This window comes from Chlorocebus sabaeus, chromosome 10, assembly GCF_047675955.1.
Source record: "Chlorocebus sabaeus isolate Y175 chromosome 10, mChlSab1.0.hap1, whole genome shotgun sequence".
NCBI classification, from domain to species: domain Eukaryota; kingdom Metazoa; phylum Chordata; class Mammalia; order Primates; family Cercopithecidae; genus Chlorocebus; species Chlorocebus sabaeus.
In genome coordinates, this window is record NC_132913.1 from 54701063 (window position 1) to 54727793 (window position 26731).

General features: G+C 36.9%; 1 protein-coding gene across 5 annotated transcripts in view; it reads left to right on the top strand.

Moving 5' to 3' along the window:
- The window catches only part of B3GALT1 (beta-1,3-galactosyltransferase 1), a 554365-nt gene that overhangs the window by 93589 nt on the left and 434045 nt on the right, over nucleotides 1-26731 (top strand). For 4 of the 5 annotated variants that reach the window (XR_012094209.1, XM_073019780.1, XM_007965251.3 and 1 more), the window contains exon 2: nucleotides 25281-25333. The exons of the other annotated variant lie outside the window; for it this stretch is intronic. The gene's annotated coding sequence lies outside the window, so the exon portion shown is untranslated. The remainder of the gene's footprint in view (nucleotides 1-25280; nucleotides 25334-26731) is intronic. 5 annotated transcript variants of the gene reach the window in all.

A 26731-nucleotide genomic window follows, 5' to 3' on the forward strand; every position in this document is an offset into this window, starting at 1 on the left:
TGAAGATCTGCCTGGGGGTGGAGCAATGAGAGTCACACTGCATCATGATCTAAGTCCAGGAAGAGTAGGGTGGCTCAGGCTGCTTATCCAGATAAGCTGTGCTCTGAATGCTTGTAGATCGATTTAGACATGTAGTAGAGGGTGTCCCCCTGCAAGAGGTTCTCTGCACGGAAGGATGGATGAGCTCAGGCTGCTGGTCCAGGCAAGCAGGTGCTCTGAATGCCTGGGTTTCTGCCTGCAGGTGGAGCAGAGAGGGCCTCGCTGTACCATGATCTCAGGAGAACAGGGTGGGTCACCCAGCGATGGCACAGGCAGATCAGTTCCAGGTTGCCAAGCTGGCCCTCACCAAAAGTCTCATTGCCCAGAAGAAAATGCAACTGTAGCAGCTCTGCTCCTGCCCCCAGACTTGTGATAGGGAGAACAGTTCTAGCCTTACTGCTGAGGCACTTGCCACAGCTCTGGCTGTGGAAGCCCCTATTCCACTCCAGAGAAGGCATTCCAATCTCTGGCCCAAAACTAAAATGCCTACACAGTCACACTGCCAGGTTGCCAAGGAATGGCTGACTTTGTATGCACCCAGATTAAAAATGGCATCCTGTTCTCAGTCCTGGGTCTGGGAAAACATTTGTAATGTTTCCCTGTGTCTTTCCCTCACAGCATCTCCAAGCCACTTCCAAGTTTGTTCCAGGGCGTGGGAGAAACAAAGTGCTCTCCCTTGTCCTGGGTTGTTCGGTCCTTGGGGAAAGATGAGTTACAGAGGGAGGCTTTCTGCCTCTCTCACATTCTGAGGCTTTACTCACTTTTATTTTACTTTTTATCAACCAGATGTCATCATGGGAGCTGTTTGCTGGCATTTTCCTCTCTGGGATCTGGGGTGTCTTTCACAGTTCTGGTAGATTCCCATTTTCCTTCTTGAACTGAGATCACAGAGTTGATCTTTATGTACTGTCTTGCTGTTTCCAAGTGGTTGAGGCATGCTGAAAACCTCTAATTCATCATCTTGGGGAAAAAACAAAACAAAATAAAACTTCTGTTTTTTTGTTTATTTGTTCAGACAGGGTTTCGCTGTCACCCAGGCTGGAATACAGTGGTACAGTCATGGCTCACTGCAGCCTCAACCTCCCAGGCTCAAGTGATCCTCCCACCTCAGCCTTCTGAGTAGTTGGAACTACAGGTGTGCACCACCATGCCTGGCTCATTTTTTTATAGAGTTGGAATCTCTCTACTTTGTGTAGGCTGGTCTTGAACTCCTGGGCTTAAACAATCCTTCTGCCTTGGCCCCCCAAAGTGCTGAGATTATAGGCATGAGCTACTATGCACCTGGGCCTGCTTTTGTTTTCAATGGAATTTTATTTCAAATTTTACTCTGATTTATTAAAAATATCAAAACCAGTAATTTTCAACCTTGGCTGCATGTTAGAATCACTTGGGATCTAACGCTTAGCAATACACTAAAGCTCAGCCTCCATCACCAGAATCTTTGGGTGAAGGGCCTGGAGACAGCAGCATTCTTCACATTCTTTTTGGTGATTCTAATGAGCAGCCAAGGTTAAGGGCCAGTGCTCTAAGTGATACTTATATGACGTACTATACTTCTGACTCTAGGTTTGAAGGAAGCATATATAAACTGCACTGAATTTGTGCCATGAAAATCTGATTTACCACTGCCAACTTTATGAAGATATGTTAGTTATTATACAACAGAAACTATGGGGAACAAGTAATACCAACTGTTAACTGGAGAGGGACTGTTGTTTAAAGGATTAAATAAAAAGTCTTTGTGATGTTGAGGCAGAAAAATTTGCAACCAACATCTCATTCAATGATTGATTTACCTATCATTTTGATCAGTTTATCTTTCATTTTACTCTGATGATGTAGACAGTGGGATCCTTTTAAATTTGGATCAGATGTATTGGGCATAACCTACTACCTCAGTAACCAGTACTGCCAACTGTATTTTATTGGAAGTTGATGGTGCGAACCAAAGGTGACTGATTGTAACAACAGAAGTAAATTATTGGGCAGAAATAAGTTATTGGGTTTACATCGAGGCCATTCATTTTAAGCCCAATAAATGCAGGATATAATTTTTCTATATCTTCATTTATAGACTTATCAAGTTACTTTTTAATCTCATTTATATGTCAGTGATTCCACCATCAAATAATTTCCCTCACATGGCAAAACTTTATTGGTTTGGAATTAGTAGTCCAATCATGGTTTTGGCATGAAAACTCTTCTTATTTCCATTTAACCTTGCTTTCTAAGTTTTTTTTCTCTCTTTCTTGTTTCTTTTTTTCCTGATTTTTTTAAAAAATGAACTCTTTCCTTCTTTACTACTTTTTCATTAGGTTTTTCTTTAGTTAAGGATGTTGCTTATGGTTAAAAATTGTATTTGCACTGTTTTGCTCCTCTTTCTACCTGCCTCCTTCTCTTCCTTCCTCTTTCCCTCCCTTCCTCCTTTTCTTCTTGTCTTCATCCCCTTTGTGTACTTACCAAGCGCCCCCTTATGAGGATCTTTCAAGAGCTAATTGAGCTTTTACCTTAGAATGGAAATCAGTACTTTTCAGAAACCAACCACTTTTGGAAATACAAAAGACAGAATAAACTGCAGTGAACTACACACCTTGAAATTAAACTTGGTGAATATGGTATATAGAAACCTAGCCAAGTTTTCTTTATTGGTGAAATGAAGAGGTAGGGCAATGGGGGAGGTGGTTGGAGCAGGTCATGTCTGAATTTTCATGGATGCCAAATATTACTCTCAATAAATTACCAGGGAGAATTTTACCTACCTTAACTTTAGAAGCTGTACTTTATAACTTATTCATAGATAACTTCCTACCTTATTTATAAACACCTCCTACGTTCCTTATATATTTACTGAAAGAGTTGGATTCAAGGGAGGATGGAGAGAAATGTGTTAAAGGTACAAACCTAAAGGAAGATAGAAAGAATAAATTCCCTGTGTGATAGCAGAGTTGGATGACCATACTTAACAAAAATGTACTGTACTTGGATGATGTACACCTTGAATACCCTGACTTGATCACTACACATTATATACATGTGACAACATTTCTTATATATCCCATAAATATATTTAAAAATTTTTTAAAGAGTTGGATTTGGTTCCCTTCCAGCTCTGGCTTTTGATAATTTTATGTACAGTTCCTTTTTTTTTTTTAATTAGAGTTTATTTGGTAACCTCTTTACCAAGGTTTGCCACCGGAGAACAGGGGTAATAGTGATTCAATTCTTAGTAATTTCTAATTGTAATAGAAATAGCTATTCAAGAAAGGAGTTCCAAAGAAAGTCAATATGAGAAGTCCAAATCAGAGATGTCATGGAAGCAGGAAGTTTGCAAATAACATGATGTAGGCCTTGACGGTTCCCACTGTTTTAAGATATGTTTGTCCAACTTTCTTCCTCGTTAACTCCTACACATCCTGCAGAGTTGGTCACTGACCTTCCTAAGCTCTAGAGCCTAGATTTGGAACTACCCCCTCTGAATTTCTTTCCATCATAAGAAATAACACATGATAGTAAAATAATAATTTCTGTGATCATTTTCTGACTCCTCCACTGAGATGGGATCAGGGATCATATTTTTCATCTCTGAAACACGCATCTAAGAAATTATGAAACATAAATGCTCAATAATTCTTTAAGCAAATGCATGAGTCTCTAGATACTTAGTCTGGCTGGTATAACTGTTCACAGTTGCCCCCTGCAGGTGACTGCTTCAGTACTGATGAACCAAGCACTTCACAGCTCTTTGCAGTATAAACTTTCAGTCATTGATGTCAGAGTTTTTCTCAACATTTCCCTAATGTAGTTTCTTCTGCATTTCAAATTTTATGATTAACGTTTTGTATTTTATGGCTAAAATTTTTATTGTGCATTTACAAATGTAGTATAACACTACTGTAACACTTTCTAATATTGATATCATACTTTTAAAATACAAAATATTTGCACCTGGGTTACACGTATATGGCAAGAGACTTACTTCAGTAACCAGCTATTTGAAGTAAAGCAAGCCTTTCCATTTTAGTTTTAAAGTAGTAGCAAAAAACCCGCGATCCCTTTAGTGGATGAGAGGTGGTGCATCTTCTATGAGATAATGAATTAGAAGAGTTTGAAAACTATATTTAAATACCACATGGTGTTAGCTGTTAGTAAAATGGTGCTGCCTGATTATCTTTTCTGGATCCTTAAAGATAAGGAACTGTACTAGAAAGCATTCTTCCTCCCTGGGTGGTACAGATGCATGCTAGATAAACCTCGTTTACTGACACACTTCTCTTTTCCCTGAAAAAAACTAACAAATATATGGTAAGCATCACTCTCTCGGAATTCTCAAGGGATCTTAAGGGTAATTTGGGCAATTTAAATTCTAAACTCTTTATTTTTGAAACCCCTTCCTGATCCCCATCCACCCACTTCCTCACACATACTTCCTATATTCCCTGATTTACTTGGCAGAAACCATTATCCAGTCAGTTGCCCAAGTTATACACCTCTGATTTCTCTCCTCTCCCTTCCCTCATGCTATCAGTCACTGGATTCCTCCAAAATGTCTATCCTCTTGTGTCACCTGCTCCATCCTTACTGCTGCTGCTCTCAGGCCAGCCCTCAGCTTGTCTTTCTTGCATTATTGCCACACCATTTGCTCAGTATTCCTCGTAGCATCTGGTCTTTCCTTTCTCTCATTCAAGCCAGCATTTGTGCTGCTGCTTGGATGATGTTTCGATGTGATCATCCCTCTCACCTGTTTAAAACCTCCATCTCATCAATTTTTCTGGGCCAAAAACCCAATATCCTCCATCTTGTCCCAAAAGTTTCCAAAAGGAGGTTGGTCTCCTTGTGTTTTTTGAGCCCCATCTCCCTACAAATCATCAGCAGTGTCCTCAGTATCCTCCCACCACCACCACAGAAGCAGCTCACCATATGCTAAGTATTGTGCCGAGAATCAGTCATCTCATTTAACCTTTACCATAGTCAGGTGCAGAGGAGGAAACTGAGGCTTGGGGAAGTTTAGTAAAATCTGGGAAGCAAGGCTGCCAACTCAGCACCACTGAGATCCCAGAACCTCTGCTTTCTTGTCATTCTCCCCAAAGAGCAGGAGCTCTAACTCCCAACTGTTTGCTTATGCTGTTCTTTCTACCCCAAATGCTCTTCCACCCACTCTGCCTGTCTACTTCCAACTCTCTTTTAACATTCTGCCCACATTCCACCTTCCCCAACAATTCTTCCGGAACCAACTTTTCCCCTACACAGAATTAATCTCTCTCTAATAACCGTTTAGTGTAACTGTATGTATACTTACCACCCTGTTTAGAGTTATTTACCTGTCTTCCTCTCTTAGGCGAAAGTATATCTTTTTTATAACCACCACTCCCTGGCACTAATAGAGTACCCATTACTTGGGTATATCTGGCGCTAATAGAGTACCCATTACTTGGGTATATCTGTCACTAATAGAGTACCCATTACTTGGGTATACCTGGCACTAATAGAGTACCCATTACTTGGTAGGTGCTCAGTAAATATTAGAATTTATTGTATTGTATGTAAAATTTCTTCCTGGCCTGAAAAGTCAGACCTGGGATGAGTTGATTTGGGTAGCAACTGTAGGAACAATGACGAGCTTTCACTAATAACTTGCTGATCAGGCAACTGAGGGGCAGAGGGTTTATGGAAGCTTCCAAAGGCCATACTGCTAGGAAATAACAAAATTGGGATTGGAAACAAGACAGCATAACCTTAGAGGTGTTGCTGTATTAGATCCCTTTTTTTTTTTCACCAAAATTGTTGCCTTGGTGGACACCACTAGCACAGGTTTCTATCCAAAACAACCCTTTGACTACCATGGAATTCCACTTTTCAGCTCAGCCTCAGGTTTCTTGGAGGATGAGTATTAAAAGTGTTCTATCAACCTATCTCTCCTAAACACAGTAATGATTGAAAGGAGAACTATTTATAAACTTTCATTTATATTCCTGGGAAACATATTTCAAATAAAACAAATACTACCCAGTTTTTTAGATCTCTTAACTTTTTCTCTTTCTTCATTGTATTGCATATTGCAGCTGAGAAGTCAAAACAGGTTGATTCCCTTCAAGGAGATGCTAAGTCTTTAAGTGGCTTTTGCTAACTGATGTAGACCAGAATTGAGATTGATACACAGTGGGAATTCTGGTTATCTTTTCCTCAGCCGGAATTTAGCACTGCCTTTCCTCAGTAGCACTAATGAAGTTCAGCTATGGTTTGAAAGTGCTCTGGGTACCTGAGCAGGCCATTTTTTGTAAGATTGCACTGCTTACTCTTTATGAAGAACGTTCTTTAGGGTAAAAAGAAAATTCTGCTTTCCAAACCCAGGTGATTAGATTACTGCAAATAATGGTATTAATTTTATGGTGGGAAATCAAATAGAAAATGAGTGAAAACACACAAAAAAATGGTATAAATAATGGTTCTTAGTTGAAGGTGAGCAACAGAATAACCCGGGAATATGTTTTCAAAATATGTAACAATGCAGCTATCTCTTGTTTCCTTTAGAGTCTCAGTACACCTGGGATATCACCAGGTATTGAATTTTTTTTCTGAAAGTTTTTCAAGTAATGATGACATACTATACTGGATTATAAATGGAAGTGATAGTCTCAAATCATGTTACTAGCCTTACACTGCTGTAAGATTTTCTCCTCCCATATCGAAGTCCATACAGTATCACTGTCTGACATGCAAATTCAGCTTTCCAGTCAGGCTGAGGACACACGACATAGCAACTTAAATCTTATTGTAAAGTATCCTTCTGCTTCTGGGATTAGAGAAGACTTTAGTCAATCTTTATTCTAATGGTGTTTCAAACTAGTTTTAGAAACTTAAACCATTTTTCCCCAAATAAAAGTAGCCCTAACTGTAAAATAGATGAAAGAGAAGACTAGATGAAGTGGAAGCTCCATAACTGTCTCTCACCTCCTCTGCCACTTGGGTGACTTCTTGGTTGCTTTAGGGCTCCACGGAACACAGATTTCAATACTGGTATGTAGTCTCACCATCTCATTTCGTGGGTAAGGAAACTGCCTTAGGAAACCGGTGTTAGAACCAGGGAGTCTTCATTGCTGGTCTAGCGTACTTTCCATTATTGTATTTATTTAATTCTGCCAAGAGAGGGCATTAAAAGATATGGTAGGCTGTCATTGTCCTCATTAGCATTTTGATCAACAATATGCCATCCCTAAACTCAGATTTATGACACTGCTAGAATAAATAGAAAAACACACGTAAAATTAAATTAGTTTTATTATTGCATTAAAGAAACCATTTGATTTTGTCAGTTGGGAAAAATCTAATAAAATCAGATGTTATATTAATTAAGTAGAGTCATATAATGAAGCTTCAAAATTGTAAAATTGGATCTGGATAAGGCCCTGTAGAGGAGGCGATATGTTATCTCATCATATAAAGAGTCTCATTGTGGCTTCTCTTTTATACATTCAACTGCAAAATATCTTATTCTCTTCCCCCGCCCCATCCTGCCAAAAAAGACTGAGGGGAATTACAAAGGGAAATGATGGTAAAGAAAACTAAGCCAACGTTAACTCAACGTTATCTTCTTACTTTAGTAACCACTAGACTTGCTGTAAAAATTTCCAAAGAGGGTCTGAATCAATTTGTTACTAATGAATCAATTTGTTACTTGCATATTTCATTTTAAATATACCTATTTACTAGTGAAATCATACAATGTGCTTATTTACATGCATTTAATTTAAGTTGAATAACTAAGCCATACAATAATGTGGTCATATTTTGTTTGGAAAAGGAAAAAAAATAGTTAATGTTAATCTCTACTGCCAGTCCTCCCACAAAAGGCTAAAAAATACCTTATTTTCTGCACCTGGCAAAACACAGACTATTGCATTTCAAAACTGTATTTTTTTTATTTCGTAATAGCATTGAACGATATTTGAAAGGAACATATGTAACTTAATGGAATGCCACCTATTACATCACTAATAGCATTTCCTAAAGAGCAAAACTTGAATGAAAATATAAAGCAAATATTGAATGTTTTTGAATAACATGTGGCATTGGGCAGAGAGATAGCTTTCCTGTCGGCAGCATTAAATACCATTTGTCAAAAGGAGCATTCGAGGGATGGAGGAGACTTTCGGAGGCATTAGAATACTAAATCCTGCATTTATTGGGAGATGTAAAATGATGAGTGATATAGATATCACATCTCAAAGGGAGAATGAGTATGGTGTTGTGTAATTCACTGATGAGTGTAAAATAAGCTTTACCTGGTAGGATTTAAGACTGCCTTGAAATCCACTGAAGGTTTCTGCGTTATGTGAGGGAAGAATCTGGCCTTAAATCACCAAACAAATTAAAAATAGCAAAATGTTCTGTTAAGACAAACCATCTGTTCCAAAGTGTCGGAAGGAGAAAGACTGAAGAAATCTCCAGGAAGGCTCCTGGGGGTTCAGGGGTGGACAGATAGTCACATGGAGTTGATGCTCCCCTGGGCCTCACTCAAGTTTATGTATTCCAACCTAGTCAGCTTGAAGGGAATTCCTGAGAATAAGAGAGTGAAAACACCTGAGGGTAGTCTTCCAAGTAACCGAGATTCCAGTGCTCAATAGCAAGGAGAAAGGAAAACAAATTGACCCTCTGTAGCCATGGGTCTCAAGCCTAGCTGCACAATAGAATCACCTGGGGAGTTTTGAAAAAAAGACTTAATGCTTGGGCTCACCCCAGGTCAATGAAATCAAAGTCCCTGGTGGAGGATGAATAGGCAATAGAAGGATTTGTTTAAAACTCAGCAGGTGATTCAGTGTGTAGCCAGTCTTGAGAACTTCTGTACTATAATAAGAATACAGTAGCAATTCTTCCACTAGAACCAAGAAAAGCCATCTCTACAATAAAACCATATATTGATATTTGACAAATTTTTGACTTCTGCAAATGTAACTAAAGGACATGGAGGTCTTAACCCCTAAGGAAGAAACTATCTGTTTCTTTTGTGGACAAAATAATTTCCTAGAGTGTAAATTATCTTTTTTTTTTCTTTTTAAATTCTGGAAGAGACATTTCCAAGAATATATCAGCTTTTTGGCTGGCAGGAAGAAGTCACAATCTGGTTACAAAGAGAGCCTGTATATTATATAAGAACAACTTGTCATAGACTAAATTCTGTGCTTCTGGTGTGCACATGAATATTTTTGATGGTGAAGCCAAGGCTTAGATTATTTTTTTCCCATAGCCAAAAGTGTTGGATAAAAGATTTTGTCTATGTTCAGTATCATAGTTCTTAAATTTGCAAGTCAGAGAACAAATTCAGATGCATAGACATCAGTAGGTTCATTCAGTAGAAAGCAGAGAAACATAAAAATGTCAATGAACCAACCACTAATTGGGCTCAGGTGATTATTAGTGGTTTGGTGCCATTTTGTGATTTCATTGTGGGTATGAGTAACTGTAATGCCTGAAGGAAACAACTACCCTAAAAGAGTGTCTGCTGGAGAATGCCTTCAATTACCCAACTTGCTGATGCTACCACCATTAGGGAGGTCAACCAAGTACTTCAAGGCACAATAGAGGGCAGCCTAGGTACCAAGCATATCCAGTCCATGAACAGGCCGCCAAAATGGGGAATTTTAGGTGATGGTAGAGTGAACTAGAATTGCATGACAGTTTTAGGAAATCTGTTTCTTTGCCAGAGGACCCTAGTCAGAGACCCATGGCCTGAGATGCAAAGCCTAGGCACCTGCAGAAAAAGAGGATGGCCAGTTGAATTATTAAGAGAACCATACTGGTCGGGCAGGGTGTCTCATGCCTATAGTCCCAGCGCTTTATGAGGCCAAATCTGGGGGATTGCTTGAGCCAGAAGATGGAGGCTGCATTGAGCTGTGATTGTGCCACTACACTCTAACCTGGGTGACAGAGGGAGACCCTGTCAAAAAAAAAAAAAAAGAAGAAGAAAAGAAAAGAACCATCCCATGAGAAGAGGTTCTGGAAATGGCCTCATTTTGACTGAGAGGGACATGAGCTGTAGTAAGGAGGCATCAAGGCAGAAGCCCAGCCTATATACATTGGGCCACCGTGGAGGAAAGAGGAGAAAATGTCAGCTACACAGGACCTCAGGACAAACCCTTTGCTGCAATCTATTCCTAGCCTCCAAGTCCTGCCCCAGCTGGGATTTATCTGAGAGGCTGAAGCCAGAGCCGTGTGCAGGTGGGGTTAAATCATTGATTCAAGTTTGTGGGGGCTGCAGAAGAAATGAAGCAAGAGCTGATAGGGTTGCTTCTGGTGTGGATGATCCTGATCTGATCCCTTCCAGAAATTGTCAACTATGGTCTACTACTCTTCAAAGAAAATGAGTTTGTTCTCGCCTGCCAAAATGATTTACTTTTCTCCTCCGCTTCCCTCCCCATTGCCAATGGAAATTGAACATCGGATTTGCTGAGAGAAGAAGCTCTTTTTAAAGATCTCAGACTTGGACTTAGGCTCTAGGCAAAGGCTCTCAATTAGAGTGCATGTATTAACCATACCTTTGAAGCTTTTTCAAACTAAACACACCACTACCTTCTCTTTAACTCTATGTTTTTTTTCAGAAATTCAGATATGCCCTTTCTCTCCCTAACTTATCCCTCCTACCCAGATCCTGGACAAAATGCAGGAATCTCCCCTGTTTAAGATCCTTCTTCCACATCATTCTCGATGCTTGTAATTATTTATTTAATGTTTCCTCTGCTAGAATGTAAGCAAGGCATGTTACTAATATCTCTTTAGGGAAGGTTCTGTGTCTGAAGCAGATAAAGCATTTAGTAAATATCTGAATGAATGAATGAATGAATGAATGAATCGATCAATCAAATTACTCATCTATTCATTTTAATCTAATGTAGTCATTGATCTCCCTTCCTGCTTTAACAACTAATACCTATAGAGCATCCCATCTTTTTATTTATTTTAAAATTACATGACCTCTTGACCATCATTCTCATTTTAAATGAGTCTAGATAAGGGAGAATAAGACAGGCCTATATTTATTCCCAAATATACTATGAAACTTGCTTTAAGATTTCTCACTTCTGCCACCTAGAATTATTGAAGGGAAAGGAATGTGGAAAGTACTTGAAGGATTCTAGTTTGCTGGATTCCCACAGATGGAGGTTATACTTTTAGTCCTATCATCCACTGTCATGGGCGTAACTAAGTAGTTTAATTGTATTATAGAAATTCCATTTCCTCAGAACACAGCAGTACTAGGCAGGTGAATGATGAACTGGATAACAGTACATTTATGTGGCAGGTTTGATCATAGTCCCATAGTTTCTGCATTGTGATTATTTTTTAACTATGTGAGCTCCCTGAGGCTTGTTTCTGTTCTTTTATTTTAGCTCATTTGTTATTCAGTAGCTTTCACATAACAGTTTCACTGCTTTGATACGATTTAGAATTGCCTTTTAATAATATTGGATTTTAAGCCTAATAAATCAGTGATGAAGAACACTTATATGAATCATGGGAATAACTGATGAAAGAATAATGAATGCTCTTCCACCCACTGCTGGTTGCTTTAATGATAGCTCTCATTAGGTAGGTGTAATTTTGCTAAAGCTCCATCTAGATTTACCTGATCTAATAGATTTTTATGGCAAATGTGAGGTTTTAAAGTTTTCTGGTTTTAGAGGATCGATAATGTACAACCATTCTCCTCTCAACTGTCTTTATATTTTTGTTGCTTGTCTGTTAGAACTTTATCCCTATTTTCTTTCTACAGTCCCAGTTTTGGTATTTATTTTCCATCCTACTGTAAAGGTATTGTAATTTCTATAAGGAGAGCAGGTTGCCTACTTTGTCTTAAGTTTCTATCTCTAGTACCTAAAGCCAAGCCTAGGACAATAAAGACCATAAATTAATACCGATTGTATTCTTAAATGATATAACTTTACACTCTGACTTTCGTAAGTCAAAGGTAAATCTGAAGGGCAAATGTACACATTTGAAAGTGACTAAATAATGAATCTATCTTGCACCCTTATCGGACTTGACTTCTTGGTCTCTGTAGAACTCTGAAGGCGTCATCAGTTCTGGGTGTGTTTTTCTCCTGTGTCATTTGCGTTGTCCAAGCAGACCTGTTTTTACTTTCATGTATCTGTATTTCTCTCCTCTTCTGCTTGAGTCATACGAGCAAACTAGACCAGAAATATCTCTCTGCATTCTCCAAATTTTTCCTTTAAATCATTTCTGTAAGCTTTTAACAATTATCTAACTTGGGAAGTTTGCCCTCGATGACAAAATCACTAGGAATATGGAAGAATCTGAAGAAAGGCCAACCCCCACCAAAACACAAAATCTAAATAGGGTACTCTTTAACTTTAGGGATATCTACTTCTCAGCCTGTTGATTTGGTCCTTTTATCAATCTTATTTTTATAAGCCCATTGGGCATAAGAGTATCATACACTATATCTAAAACTGCTCCAAGTAATTTTGATACTCAATTCATGGTAAAAACAATATAGTCTCAATTATAATGGCTTTAATATTCTCCATGCTAGGAAAGGTCAGCATTAAGAGAATTATTATCGATTTCAATTTTTGAACCTTGTCTTGAGATGTATTAAACTGTATTATTGCTGTTTTAAGATTGAATTACCATTTAAATCAAGTAAAAATAATTAAAATTACTTGTCTAATAAATATCTTTAGGTAGCTACTCTGGCTCAAACTTCAGTGTCTTTGGGAAAAACCCAAATATTATCACAAAAGAAGATTAAAACTTAAAGACAATAGCAGAAACAGTGTTTTAGTACATTTATTTGACTTAGTGTATTATAATTTATTTTAATTTACATAAATCAGTCATGCCAAGAACAATCTATAATCCATATGATATTGATGGATGTCTCACAACACTCTCTCCTCTAGAATGAACACTTCTGAAAAAGCGGTGCGTTTCTGGGCTAAATGTGTACCATTAAGAAATGTTTATGTTGTTGGTGAGTTTTTTTTTTTTTAAATTATATAATCACGCCTGTGATCTAGTGGAAACTGTCCTAAGCACCAAGGTTCATTAAAGTAGATTTGGGCAATACCAAGATACTCAAGAGCAGGGAGAGTGTGGATGCTAAGAGGAGGGATTCTGGGGTTAGGACAGGGCCCTGAAAGCAACATGGATCTCATTTTGTTTCTCCCCTAACAGAAACACAATGTGAAACAAAGACATAGTAGAAAACAAAACAGCTAATATCAATCTGCATGGCCCTTATTTCTGTTTTTAAAAAATAAATACAATTATATAAATATATTTTAAAAAGGTAAATTATGAAAACAATTTAAATTTCTGCATTCCTCGTTTTAAAAATAGGGTTTATTTTCACTCAGTAAAGATCTGTTTTCAATAATATACTTCTCTACTGCGTAACCTTTTGGAATTTCATCTTAATACAATCTTTTGACATAATATGGTAGGTTTTTTTCAACTGCAGACTTTTATATGTCACCTCTGAATACTTATCACATAGTGTAAGAGTTAAAGGCAATAAATGAACCTGTACATGCATCATGTTTTAAAGCCCTTATCCACTTGTCTGACTTTGCTCTGACTTAACCCAAAAGTAGACATGGAGCAAGCAATATTGTCTTTATCATTATATTTAAATATAACAATTTAACTTTTGCAATGTATTACTCTGCATACATCATACAGAGCTAGCTTGTTGAATTAGAGGTGAGGATGGCTCACATGGCAGAAACGTCTCAATTTTGTTCCAGTTAGAATTCTTATCTAAAATAAGCAAACCATTCCTCATATTTAATTTTAGCTGTGAAATTAATCCAAAGTAAGTGGCAAAATAAATTGCTGCCTTAGTGAATACCTTTTAACAATGAAATGTCCATGCACCTCTGAGTTATAAAGATTTTTGATGAAGTTCTATAAAACACAAATTTGTGATAAAATCTTAAAACCAAGTATGCCTTCTACTGATTTAAACATTCACAGTTTTAGGTCAAACGCGCTTCGTTTTCTATATCTATACAGAAGAGTTTTGACAGTTCTAAATTATATCTGTCATTACAAAAATCAGATTGTCTCAAAGTAATCATTGCATTTAACTCAGAAACAAAACTGCCCCAACCAAATTTCCAGTACACAGTGTACTGTGCTGTATTTCTAAAATACAATAGATAATTGTAGTAGCAGGATATATTTATATATGATTCCAGCTGTGTACATGATATTTTGATGCCACAGCTTTGATGCAACCCTAGTAAAGGGTTTTTTTTTTTTTTTTTTTTTTTAATGTTTGGAATCCTTTGAAGTCATCTTTTTACTAGGAGCAATTTGATGTGGGAGCATTTTAATACAACTTAAAAAGCATTATTTTCCACATTTCATAACTAACTGATAAGCAAAATAGGCATTTTCTCTCCATCCCTGAGGCACACTCCACTCAATGCTCTCCATGTCTCCCAGTGGAAGGTGGGAATGAAGTGTTTTATGGGTGGAAGAAGAGCCCAGAGGGCAAAATTGCAGAACACAGAATATTATTCTCAGGCATTGAAACCTAATGGAGTTTGTCTAGTTGGAAGTGAAATTACTTAGAGCCAGGGATTCCTTTTTTCTTTCTATCTTCCTCCCTTTGGAATGAGAATGTCTATATCCGTTATCTTATGCTGTTCCACCCCACCATTGTGCTTTGGGAACAGATAATTTATTTTCTAATTTCACGAGTTCATAAATGGAGGAGGAATTTTGCCCCTGGATGTCTTTTACCAGGAGTCTCACGTGCACCTAATTTATATTATTTAGTTGACATTTGGGACTTTTGAGTTTATAATATTAGATGATTTTTATTTTAAATTGATGCTGTGATGGATTGAGACTTTAAGGGTAGGTAATAAGATGGGTGAATGCATTTTGCACGTGAGATGGACATGAATCTTTGGGGGCCAGTGGGTGGTTGAATAATGGCTCTTCAGATATGTTCATGTCCTAGATCCTGAAACCTGTGGTTACTTTATAAGGCTAAAAGAACTTTCAAAAGTGATCAAGTTAAGGATCTTGAGATGGGGAGATTTCCCTGGATTGTCTGGGTGGGCCTGATACAATCACAGTGGCCCATACAAAGAGGCACAGGAAGAGTCAGAGTTATAGTAGAAAGTGACATGATGATGGAGATTAGAATAATATGTTTAGAAGATGGAGAAAAGAGCCATAAGCCAAGGAATACAGTGGCTGCTAGTAGCTGGAAAAGGCAAGGAAACCAATCCCCTCCCCCAGAACCTCCAGAAAGAATGCAGCTCTGCTGACATCTCAGTTTCAGCCCAAGGAAACCGATTTCAGACATCTGACTTCCAGAATTCTAAGATAATAAATTTGTGTTTTTTAAGTCACTAAATGTGGTTAACATTTTAAGCCACTGAGTGTGGGTAACATTTTACAGCAGCAATGAGAAATTAGTACAAGGTGTCTACATGAAACTGCTTTATAATGATGAATTCTGGTAGAAAACAGATACTTCCTTGGATATTAATTCATACTTCTTGAAAAAAAATCAAACAAATACAAAAATAAAACTATTTGTAATGGGGATGGGAGTTAGAGATGAAGTAAAGGTGAGGAATGTTTATTACATATATTGCTGGTTAATAACTAAGAGGAATTTCACAGTTTGACAAAGTTGTTGTGACTTTTATCCAAAAAACTATACTAATAACCATTTTCATCTTGGTTTTCCTGGATATTTTCTCACTGGTGCACCTACCCTCACCCCTCCAGAGAATTTTAAAATAGACCTGCAGAGACTCTTCTGAAGGTTAAATGAAGTTCAAGGGCTTCAATTCTTAGTTTCCCTGCTGAGACAAAAGATACACTAATTAATGGCTTTTATGAAGACTTGGCTTTACTGGAAATACAACCAAATAATTCCTCTGAAGAGCTTATATCTAATTGCTATTTTGCATAATTTGATTTGAATTTCTCATGGGAAACCGTTGAATGGAAATAGAGTTGATTATGAATCCAAAAGTTTTTTCATCTTAAGTTTGTCATGCTCTTTAGGCAGTATGTCATTTATAAATTTTATTCGGCAACACATGTCCTGTTTTGCTGTCCTCTATATGTAGGAAAGCTTAGTAAATAGAGTGAGGCTTTGGGGAATAAAGGGCTTATTTCATTAAGTAGAATAAAATCTTTACTATCCAGAACTCTCAGAAAAGTAGTTTGTTTAGATTGAAATATTTTCTGAATAGAATTGTTTTCTTTTAATCAAAAGTCCGCAAATATTATGTGTGTGTGTGTGTGTTTAATTTTAAACATTTGGATGGAAAGGTTTATAATATATAAATTATATTTATTTTTGAATTTGAAACAATATGTAAAATAAAACTTAGCCTTTACCCAGTGATACTGTATTAACATGAGACATCAACACAGAAGAGCCCAGTGCCCACTGAGATGTGTAAGACCTAAGTGTACATGAAGTCGAGGACATGACCAAGAAGAGCCACAGACATGGCTGTAATATTTCCAAAAACTAATGCAAAAGGTATAATACTATCCCTCACACAGTTTAGGGAAAGAAAAAACAACTTGTGTTATTACCAAGTGAAGAAATTCCTTCACAAGGTCCTCATAAAAATGGCATGCTCTAATGCAATGAACAAAGTTCTCAACAGCAGCCCTGTGGTATTACTACAATTATTTAAGATAAGTTTTTCAAATAAAGAGCCTTCAGACTGGCTAATGTAACAAAATTTGAATGAAAGAATCTCAAGCAGAATCTGCCAAGTCTTCAAATCCAACTTCTCCTAAAAGGTTGTAAAATTGTACGAATTGAAGGACCGTATGGCTTTTAGAGTAAGATTTATATTTCTTACACTCTTAGGTGAAATCTAATTTTTGTATCATTGATGATCTCTTATTTTGATTGAAGTTCCTTCCTTCCTTCATTCATTCTTCCCTCTCTCTCCTTCCTTTCTTCCCTCCTTTCCATTGTCCTTCCTTTGCTTCCTTTTTTTTTCTTTCTTCCCTTCTATTCCTTTTTTTTCCACCTCCTCTTCCTTTTTAAAATTTCTTTTTAGATTCCTTTGAATCCAAAATGCTGAGCCCATTTTTCCTGAGGCAAATATGAGGAGAACTATTTTTAAATACTTCTCAAATCTTTGAAAAAGTGAAAGGAGTATCTTCTTCCTCTCAATTCGGAAGGCACTGTATAGAAAACCTCTTGACACATTCTATTCTCACTGGCCCTCTAATTGTACTAACCAACCCTGAATGTAAACAGATTCTTGAACACTAGGGGAATGGAAGAGAATTAAGGGAGAGTGATCATTTTCTACTCAAATGTTTTATATTGCATATGTAACAAATGAGTTATTAAGAAATGTATTGGTGTACTGTCTTTTCTTGACATTGTAGAATAATCATCTAAAGAATGAAAAGCTTTTTCCCCTGTATACCTTTGTGTTCTCAGGTTCTGAATTTTCTTGTCCTGTGAGTAGATGGGGCTAACCCTTATTCCACCTAAGAATATCGTCATCAATTAAAGACAACAGAACTATGAACAGAATTCTGTCTCCCCCATTCCCAGGCAGTGTAGTTCAAGCTGCTGCCAGAACCTAATAAAGAAGGCAAGAAGCGCCAAGATAAGACATTTTATTCAGCTAGGTGAATGACTCCAGCCAGCCCTGGATTTGACTTGATTGGTAGAAGAGCAAAATAATATGACATTGCTTGCACCTCAAGTGTTTTGGAGCAATTAATCTTTGTTACCGTACAAAATAATAGCCTGAAACCTTTTTATATGCCCCTGAATTTTAAATCTTATTATATCTTACTATATCTTACTATATATAAATGCGTTGTTCTTTAATTTGAACAAAGTTTTTGTTTCAGTCTCTCAAGTTATAACCAAGGTTAGTTCATGCTAGTACTGGAGTTAGTGGTTATGCAATTAATTGGATCAGGATCCAAGGAAAGACCAAAAGGTTTTGTTTTTCACACTATCAGTATAGGTCTAGTGATTACAAGTTACATTAGGTAATGAGAAACAGTATTTGATATTTTTTTTTTGCCCCTTTTTAGTCTTTTATCTCTCCTTTCCTCCTTCCCTTCATTGATAGTGCTATCCCTCTATCTCTACCATTTTCTTTATTTTTATCTCTATTGCTATCTCTCTAGTATTCTCCAACATTTTAAAAATGATAATAGCTAATAGGTCATCTTTATTGAGTGCTTAATGTGTGCCAGGTGTAAATCTTACATTCATGACTCTTATTTAGATTTGGAGGAGAGGTAGAATGAAGAACAAAGCCATTGTACATTAAGATTTTATGAAAGACACATTTTGATATACATTTAAAAGTGTTAACAATTAATGAGAGGAATACCCACCAAGGATATTGATGAGAGAATCCACTGAGGTATAATAAGTCTGACTAGACTAACTGCTCAGAATATCATTCACTGAACCACTCATTTAATTTATCCCTCCCTGAAGCATGTCTTAGGTGCCCACTATATATCAGGAGTTGAACCAATAGTTGTAGCTACAAAGCAAGGGAAACTTAGTTCTCATCCACCACAACCTGCCAGTGTCCTGAAGCTCATGCATTTCCATGATGAAGCTTAGTCTTTAGGGATCTCTGTTCTGACGCCAGTATATTTAATGCCAAGGTGACATCTGGCAGCACAGACTTCATACGCCAAGACCTTACTGACTGCAAATAATCCACAGGGTTCACAGCAGTTTGAGCAGTTCTAGATATGGAAAACTGCCATGGCCATGTCTGTCTGGCAGAAACATTTTTACAGCCATTACAGGGCAGCTTCTCATTTAATTGAGATGCCTTGGATAGCAGTGGTGCAGGTGGCTTCATTAGGTGCGTGATAGAATGCAGTGTGCTGCAGCATTCTGAAATCCTAGGAACATGCGAACCAACAGGAGCAGCACATACCAATAATTGAGTTAGAAGCCCCTGACCAGAAAACATCTTCAAAACGTCAAGTTTCCCTTATAATGCATGCACTGTGTTATGTTTCTTAGAGCTTAGAATAGTTGTTAATTTATAGCATGAATAGAAATGAATTGGATAAAACAAAATTTAAATTATTCTGTAAAATATAGTTGCAGCCAATGTAAGTGTAATGTAATAACACCTGTGCCACTAGAAAGTATATTTTTAGCATCAAGTCCAGAAGGCTTGCACTCATTCTTTCTTCATTCTTTTTTCTTTTACATCCAGTGCTTTAAAGTCATGACATGTTATCATTGTTTCAAATTTTAGCATTTATTGTATTGCTTTAAATTTTTCCTAAGTTTTTTATTGCCTTTGTTTTTTCTGATTCTTAGAAGCAGCATATTCCTTTACCTGTTCTTCACATTTTTCATTTTTTCAGTTATATAACAAATCGCCTTTGCTCCCAGTGAGATCTCTCCTACACTCCTTTATCTCCTCCTTTAGTATGAATTGTTTGTTTTCTGGGCATGCTGTAAAGTTGCCATTATAAGGCTTCTCTTAGCTTTACTTCTGTGTTAGAGACACTATTTTCTGGGATTTTATATTTTCTTCTGTCTTGTTTTTACCCTGATTTTGCTAGGGTATATCCTTAAGTTGCTTTCTCAGAAGGAGGAATTAAAGACTAAAGAAGTAAGAGTCTGATAGTTGCATGCCAGAATGTGTCTTTATTGTGCTCTTATTGTTGCTTAATAACTTTATCAAACATAAAATTCTAAATCTAAATTATTCTTTAAAACTTGAACATATCGCTTCAGTATTATGTAGTATTTACTTTTGCTCGTTAGAAGTCTGATTCCAGAGTGAAAGGTTCTGTCACAAATGATCTGATGTTTAGTCTCTGTAAGATGTTCTCTTTCCTCTTAAGAGTTATGAAATTTTATATCTATGTCTCTCTGTGTGTGTGTGTGTGTGTGTGTGTCTGTGTGTGTATGTGTGTTAGAACAGGCCTTTCCTCATTCATTCTGCTTGAAGCTAGGTGAACCATTTCAATCTAAGGACTTATTTTCTTCAGTAATGTGCAATTTTTTGGTCACATCTTTGATAATTTCTTCCCCTTTTATTTCCTCTATCTTCATTTTCCTAAAATCTTTTTAGTCAGATCTCGGATCTCCTGAATAAATTCTATTCATTTATACATTTTGCTCATATTTTCCATCTTCTTTTATATTTTGATATAAATTATTCCATTGTGTTTTATCCATCAGCACATCTCTGTCTATTTCCTATCTGCTTTGCCAGCTGAATTTCTGTTAGACTTTCTCAATAGGGAGTGCTATGGGTTCCTATACCATGCCTAGACCCTGAAGATACATTAACTTGTAGAAATTTGTTGCAGACTCATTCACTGAAGATATCCCTCTCAATTCTGTTTTATTCACTGTTGTAGACTTAAACTTTTCCTTGTGCATCTTCACTGCCAATTCAGTGGGATTTGGAAAGGGCTGGAGGGAAAACCTGTGTGACAATTTGACCATCTTGAACTGAACAGGAGGCACATTTTTAATAGCTTAATTGGGTGAATAGCTTACTAGAAAATCTGGCTTTGTGTAGGAAATATATCCCAAAAGACTGCATTCAGAGACAGGAAACAGAAACTGCAACCTAAACTTCCACAGACAAGAATTAAATAGGAAATTATTATACTCAGTCCAATAGCAGGAACTTCAAAAAGACAGCTTTGGCTGTCTATTTTTTAGTCCCCTTTTTCTCTGCGCAGATATGTAATCAGCTTAATTGAGTAGGCAGGTCTCATATGATATAGTTAGAAATCATCATTATTTTTATCTTCTACTTTCCCCGTAATCTGCTCAGGTAGGGACTGTACATTCTTGCCTCTGGAAAAGCCTATGACAAACCAATAGTCACTTTAAATTACCAGAGAGTCACAATTAAGTAATTAAAATAGTTTGGTCACAGATAGAATAAAAAATTCTGAATTTTATTTAAAATTAACCTTCCATCTTTCCTTGTCTCTCTTCCTTCAGCAGGATAACCTAAATTTTCAGCTCAATTGGAGTTTGAAGAAGTAAGAGAAAGATAGTCTTGCATTCTCTGAGTTTAGCAGATGTTTGAAACTGACTCTCTCAATGGAAATTTTTGTGAATTCTGTGAGGAGTCCCACTTTGGGTCCTTCTGTCTTCAACTGCCTTGAGATAGGCAGTGTTTCTCCTTTGCCAAACTTCTCCAGAGCTCCCCACAGTGTAATACACAGGCTCTTACCCTTGGGGTCCTCTTTCCCTGGCAGGCTGCCTTCTTTAACAAGACCTTTTTCACAATGACCCTCACTAATCCACTGCATCCCCAATTATAGGAGATCCACATCAAGTTCTCTGAGTTACCCCGTAGAATTTTCTGTCACTTTTGTTTGGGATTAGAAGTCTCAGCTACATTCTCTTCAAAGAAATCCTCCTTTAAACTTTCAGCAGTCATGATGATCTCTCTCAGAATTCTCTTTGGCCAGCATCAGCTATGGCCTTCAAGCCTCAGCCAAAACCGCGAAGGGAAGAGTCACATTTTAACAGCCTGTTACGTACAGGCTAATACTTCTTAGGACACAGTATTGAGGACAAGTTTGAATTGCTTTTGGGAAATTCTGTGAACTAAGGAAGATTATTTAGGCTTGAATGCCGTAACTGGAGTAGAAGCTCATTAAAACAAGAAATTAAATGGAAATGAATGGGTTGTTGCCAATAAATGGTTTGAGACAGTCCCTAATTTGGAAATAAAAGGTTCTGAGTGAACACTAAGAATGGACTAGCTTTTAAGAAATTCAGATGGCATAAATTTGAGTAAGAATTGGTTGGGCCAAATTAAATAATAACAATATTATAGATAATTTCATTAGGGAAGCTAAATGTTAAAATACCTACTGATGTTATAATATGATAAAATAATTTTAATTTCTAAAAAGAATTCATAAAGGACAATATTTGATTTTGATCTTCATGAATAGTGGAAAGTCATCAACTTAAAAATAATAGTCGGATGCAGCACACCAACATGGCACAAGTATACATATGTAACAAACCTGCACGTTATGCACATGTACCCTACAACTTACAGTATAATAATAAATAAAAAAAATAATAGTCATCAATTTAAAAATTTAGAGTAATAATATTTCTAAAAAAATTTTTTTAGTTTGTCTTATGTGGCAGAACACCAGATTTCTTTTAAGTCAAAATACCTATCAAATAAAGTGGAATCTGGAAACATGCATCTAGGCAAGATGATTTGTAAGCTTAGTAAATTCTGAAAAACTATTCTCTGATAGAATAGCTCAGTGAACCTCTGTTCTGGTCTCAATTATGAGAAATTGGTTGCAAGTTAATAGCTAAATATCTACTAAGGCTTGTTGTGTACTAGGAACTTTCTTAGTTATGAATGTATTTTAATTCATCTTCACAAAATACCTAGGAGATAGATATTATTATTTTCATTGTGTACGTAAATAAATAAGGCATGGGAGTTAAATAACTCTATGATCATACAACCAGTAAGCAGCAAACTTAAATCTCAAGTCGTCTGGCATCAGAGCTGTGCTTTTAATAATTGGGCTGCTGAAAGTGGCCAGACTTTTGTGAAAAAAATGGAAGTTATCATGGTGTCAGATTTCTGAAGTTCCTGAGTTAGTCATGTTTCCATGGCATTAAATTTTGAAAGATGATTTGAAGAGAATAGGAATTTTTCAATAATGCAATCCTGATAGTTCAATTAAAATTCAAAACTTTTAAACAAGCATAATGCAGAATAATAGGAGGACAGTCCCACCCCCACTCCACCACCCCCAATTGCATTCACCTCTAAATAATGAACAAGATTTGGCTAAAGAGCACCATGTTTGTTTATTTATTTTTATTATACTTTAAGTTCTAGGGTACATGTGCACAACATGCAGGTTACATATGTATACATGTGCCATGTTGGTTTGCTGCACCCATCAACTCATCATTTACATTAGGTATTTCTCCTAATGCTATCCCTCCCCCAGCCCCCCACCCCCCAACCAGCCCTGGTGTGGGATGTTCCCCACCCTGCATCCATGTGTTCTCATTGTTCAACTACCACTTACGAGTGAGAACATGCAGTGTTTGGTTTTCTGTCCTTGTGATAGTTTGCTGAGAATGATGGTTTCCAGCTTCATCCATGTCCCTGCAAAGGACGTAAAGTCATCCTTTTTATGGCTGCATAGTATTCCATGGTGTATATGTGCCACATTTTCTTAATCCAGTCTATCATTGATGGGCATTTGGGTTGGTTCCAAGTCTTTGCTATTGTAAATAGTGCCACAATAAACATACGTGCAGAGCACCATGTTTAAAAAAAAAAAAAGAAAAAAGACTCAGAGTTTTGATTTGTACAAGTATGGTTTTGGTTGACTTAGTGTGAGGCCAGAGAGTTACATGGTCAATGTTATGATTTGCATAATCTGATGATGGCATGAGAAGTAGTGGCAAAACACAAGGGAAGGGAAGCCCTGCTCTCATCTGCACTGATATGGCTAGACTGGAGTACTGTATACAATTACTGACAAACTGGTATATTCATAAAGGAGACAACTCTATACATCTCTATAGGGAAAGAACCTGAAATACAGTAAGTTGGTGAGGAATAGTCGGCTATTACCATGGGAAGGGAAGAGAAGTAAAAGGGAGGACATGATCTTTAAAAATATGTAAATGTTAAGGTCTGATCATGTAAAGGGACTAGGGTTAGGTTTTGTTTGTTTGAGTCCCAAGAAGCAAGGACAGATGCATATGAATAAAAGGTTTCAGATCAATATAAGAAAGTTGCGGCCAGGCACGGTGGCTCACGCCTGTAATCCAAGCACTTTGAGAGACCGAGGCAGGAGGATCACAAGGCCAGGAGATTGAGACCATCCTGGCTAACACAGAGAAACCCCGTCTCTACTAAAAATACAAAAAATTAGCTGGGTATGGTGGCGGGCATCTGTAGTCCCAGCTACTGGGGAGGCAGGAGAATGGCGTGAACCCAGAAGGCTGAGCTTGCAGTGAGCTGAGATCCCGCCACTGCAGTCCAGCCTGGGCAACAGAGCGAGATTCCGTCTCAAAAAAAAAAAAAAAAAAAAAAAAAAAAGAAAAGAAAGAAAGAAAGTTGCATTAGTATGTTTGTGTTGCTGTAAAGGAATACCCAGGACTGAGTAATTTATGAAGAAGAGAGGTTTATTTCACAGTTCCTCAGGCTATAGAAGAAGCATGGCACCAGCATCTGCTTGGGTTTTGTTGAGGACTTCAAGCTGCTTCCACTCATGGTGGAAGGTGAAGGGGAGCCAGTGTTTGAGAGATCACATGGCAAGAAAGGAGGCAAGGGAAAAGGGAGGCAGGTGCCAGGCTTTCAACAGGTTCCATGGGAACGAATACAGCAAGGACTGACTTATTACTGCAAGGATGACACCAAGTCATTCATGAAGGATCTGCCTCCATGACCCAAACACTAACCCCCCATTAGGCCCCATTCTTACACTGGGGATCAAATTTCGACATGAAGTTTGGAGGTGGTCAAACAAACCAAATGATAACAGAAATACTCTGTCAAAGTCAGAGTTGACAAAAATAAAATGGACTATATTGTGATTAGTTGTTGTTTGGGTACTAAGCTGGAGAAAATTTCAGTTAATTAACAGGTTGTAGTGTTTTGTGGCTTTGTTTCTTTTCTATTCATTACAACTCGTTTACCTGGTAGTTTTTGACTGATATGCTCAACTTGACTAATTATTTTTGAAACTGTGAAGATGCATCACAGTCAATATAAATATGTTCACTATAATGTAAGTCCTCTTTTCATAGTAAAATTGATGTAAGATGGCATAGTCATTCTTCATTCAGTACAGTTTGTTTGAAGATACCTCTATTAACAAGAGCATTTTACCTTCGCCTAGATTTCAGATGCTTTGGTAATTTGTACTGTGCTTAAATAAAGCACATCCTGGCATGAAAATGAATGAATGCCTCCTGGCACTCAGTGCGTGTATTCCTCAGAGTTTATGATAATTAGGATGCTTGTTTAATTGCTGTCCCTTTATTTCCACTGGGTGGTGGCAGCTAAAGAGCAGCTTTCAAACCATGTGTGTTACATACATAGGTAATTTATAAACTCATTTTGCTGTTGTGAACACAGGAAAAAAATCCTGAATGTCAATAAGCCAATGTTGTAATTATTTTATCCCCACCATTACTGCTGATGGTACCTTTGTTTTCGCTTCTTGGACAGGAAGGATGGGCCTTTGAGTTACTGCCCGTAAGGATTGAGTCATTTGAGCCATGGTGAGTAAACATCATATTGCTACAATAGTTTTTATATAGTAAGAATTCTTGAGATTTCTAATAGGTATAGCCAGTTTATAAATACTGTTATTTAAGTAACTATAAGTATAAAGTCACTGTCAATTACATCAGGAGCAAATATTTAATTCTATGTCAGTGTTAGTAATTACTATCATTTAAAAGGACTGTGTTTTAATAATACTTTTAATAATCCTAAATGTGTCCAATTTGTTAAATTAAGAACATTTAAAGGATATTGAATTTCTGAGTGTTGTTAATATTAACTATAACACTTCAATAATTATTTTCCAAATGCTATTCTTCTTATAGAAATCTTTCCTCACTATAATGAACTCAGTTTCCTGGAGTGTTATTAGGTCAGAATAGCTCAGAAATTGAGGTGATATTATTTCTTATAAGGATATCATTTGCAAGTTTATGTTAAAGAAAGGAAGAGATCAAGATAAAGAATATCTCATTGTCTTTGTTACATGTTCAGACAAAGGATTTTCTTTGTGTGTATATATATATTTGAAACTATAGAATGAATTACTCATTAAATTCCTTATGCCTTCCCTTTTCATGTGAAATGTAAAATTTTAAATATAGTACATGGTTTTATTCTCATTTATCTTAAAACTTATTTTGCTTTTGGCTGTGATTTAAATTGAATTTCCCCATAGAAAATCATGAAATAAACAAATCCAACTATTATCCAAAGAAGCTCACAAAAGTCATAGAGAATTATATACTCTAAGGACTCAAATAGAGTTATATTCAACAAATACTGTCGAATAAATGAAGTATGTAAACATGATGGATGGGTAAATAGAAGAAAATAAAAGACTGGAAAGAAATGTTAAAAAATAAAGCAGCTGTTGTGTAAGGATAGATGGTATGGGGGAAGTGTTTTTGTTTGTTTTTTTTAAGTTTTAACATAATTGAAATATTTTAAAGTAATCATTTAAAATGGGCACCCAGTGCAACTTACTGGTAAGTTGAAAAAACAAGTGTTTTGACCCTGCTTTATACCATATCCAAAAAGCAATTCCATAGAGATTTTAGAAATAAATGTGAAGGGCAAACAATAAAGCTTTTAACAAGAAATTATAGGGGAAACTTTTCATGACATGGGGTTAGCAGACATTTCTTAATCCGAATATAAAAAGCACTAGACTTCTGGATCCAAAATGGCAGTGCAGAAGCAAGCTGCATTCACTCCCCACCATAGAAATCCAGAAACAAATATAGAGCACCAAGATTTTTCACCAGCAACAACCCAGAACTCAAATATGGGATGAAACAATTCCTGGAGCCACAGAAAAGTGGAGAAACTCCAAGCAGATAGTAAAAGAATCCAGACTCCCACATCCACAATACCCCTCCCCCAAATTCTTC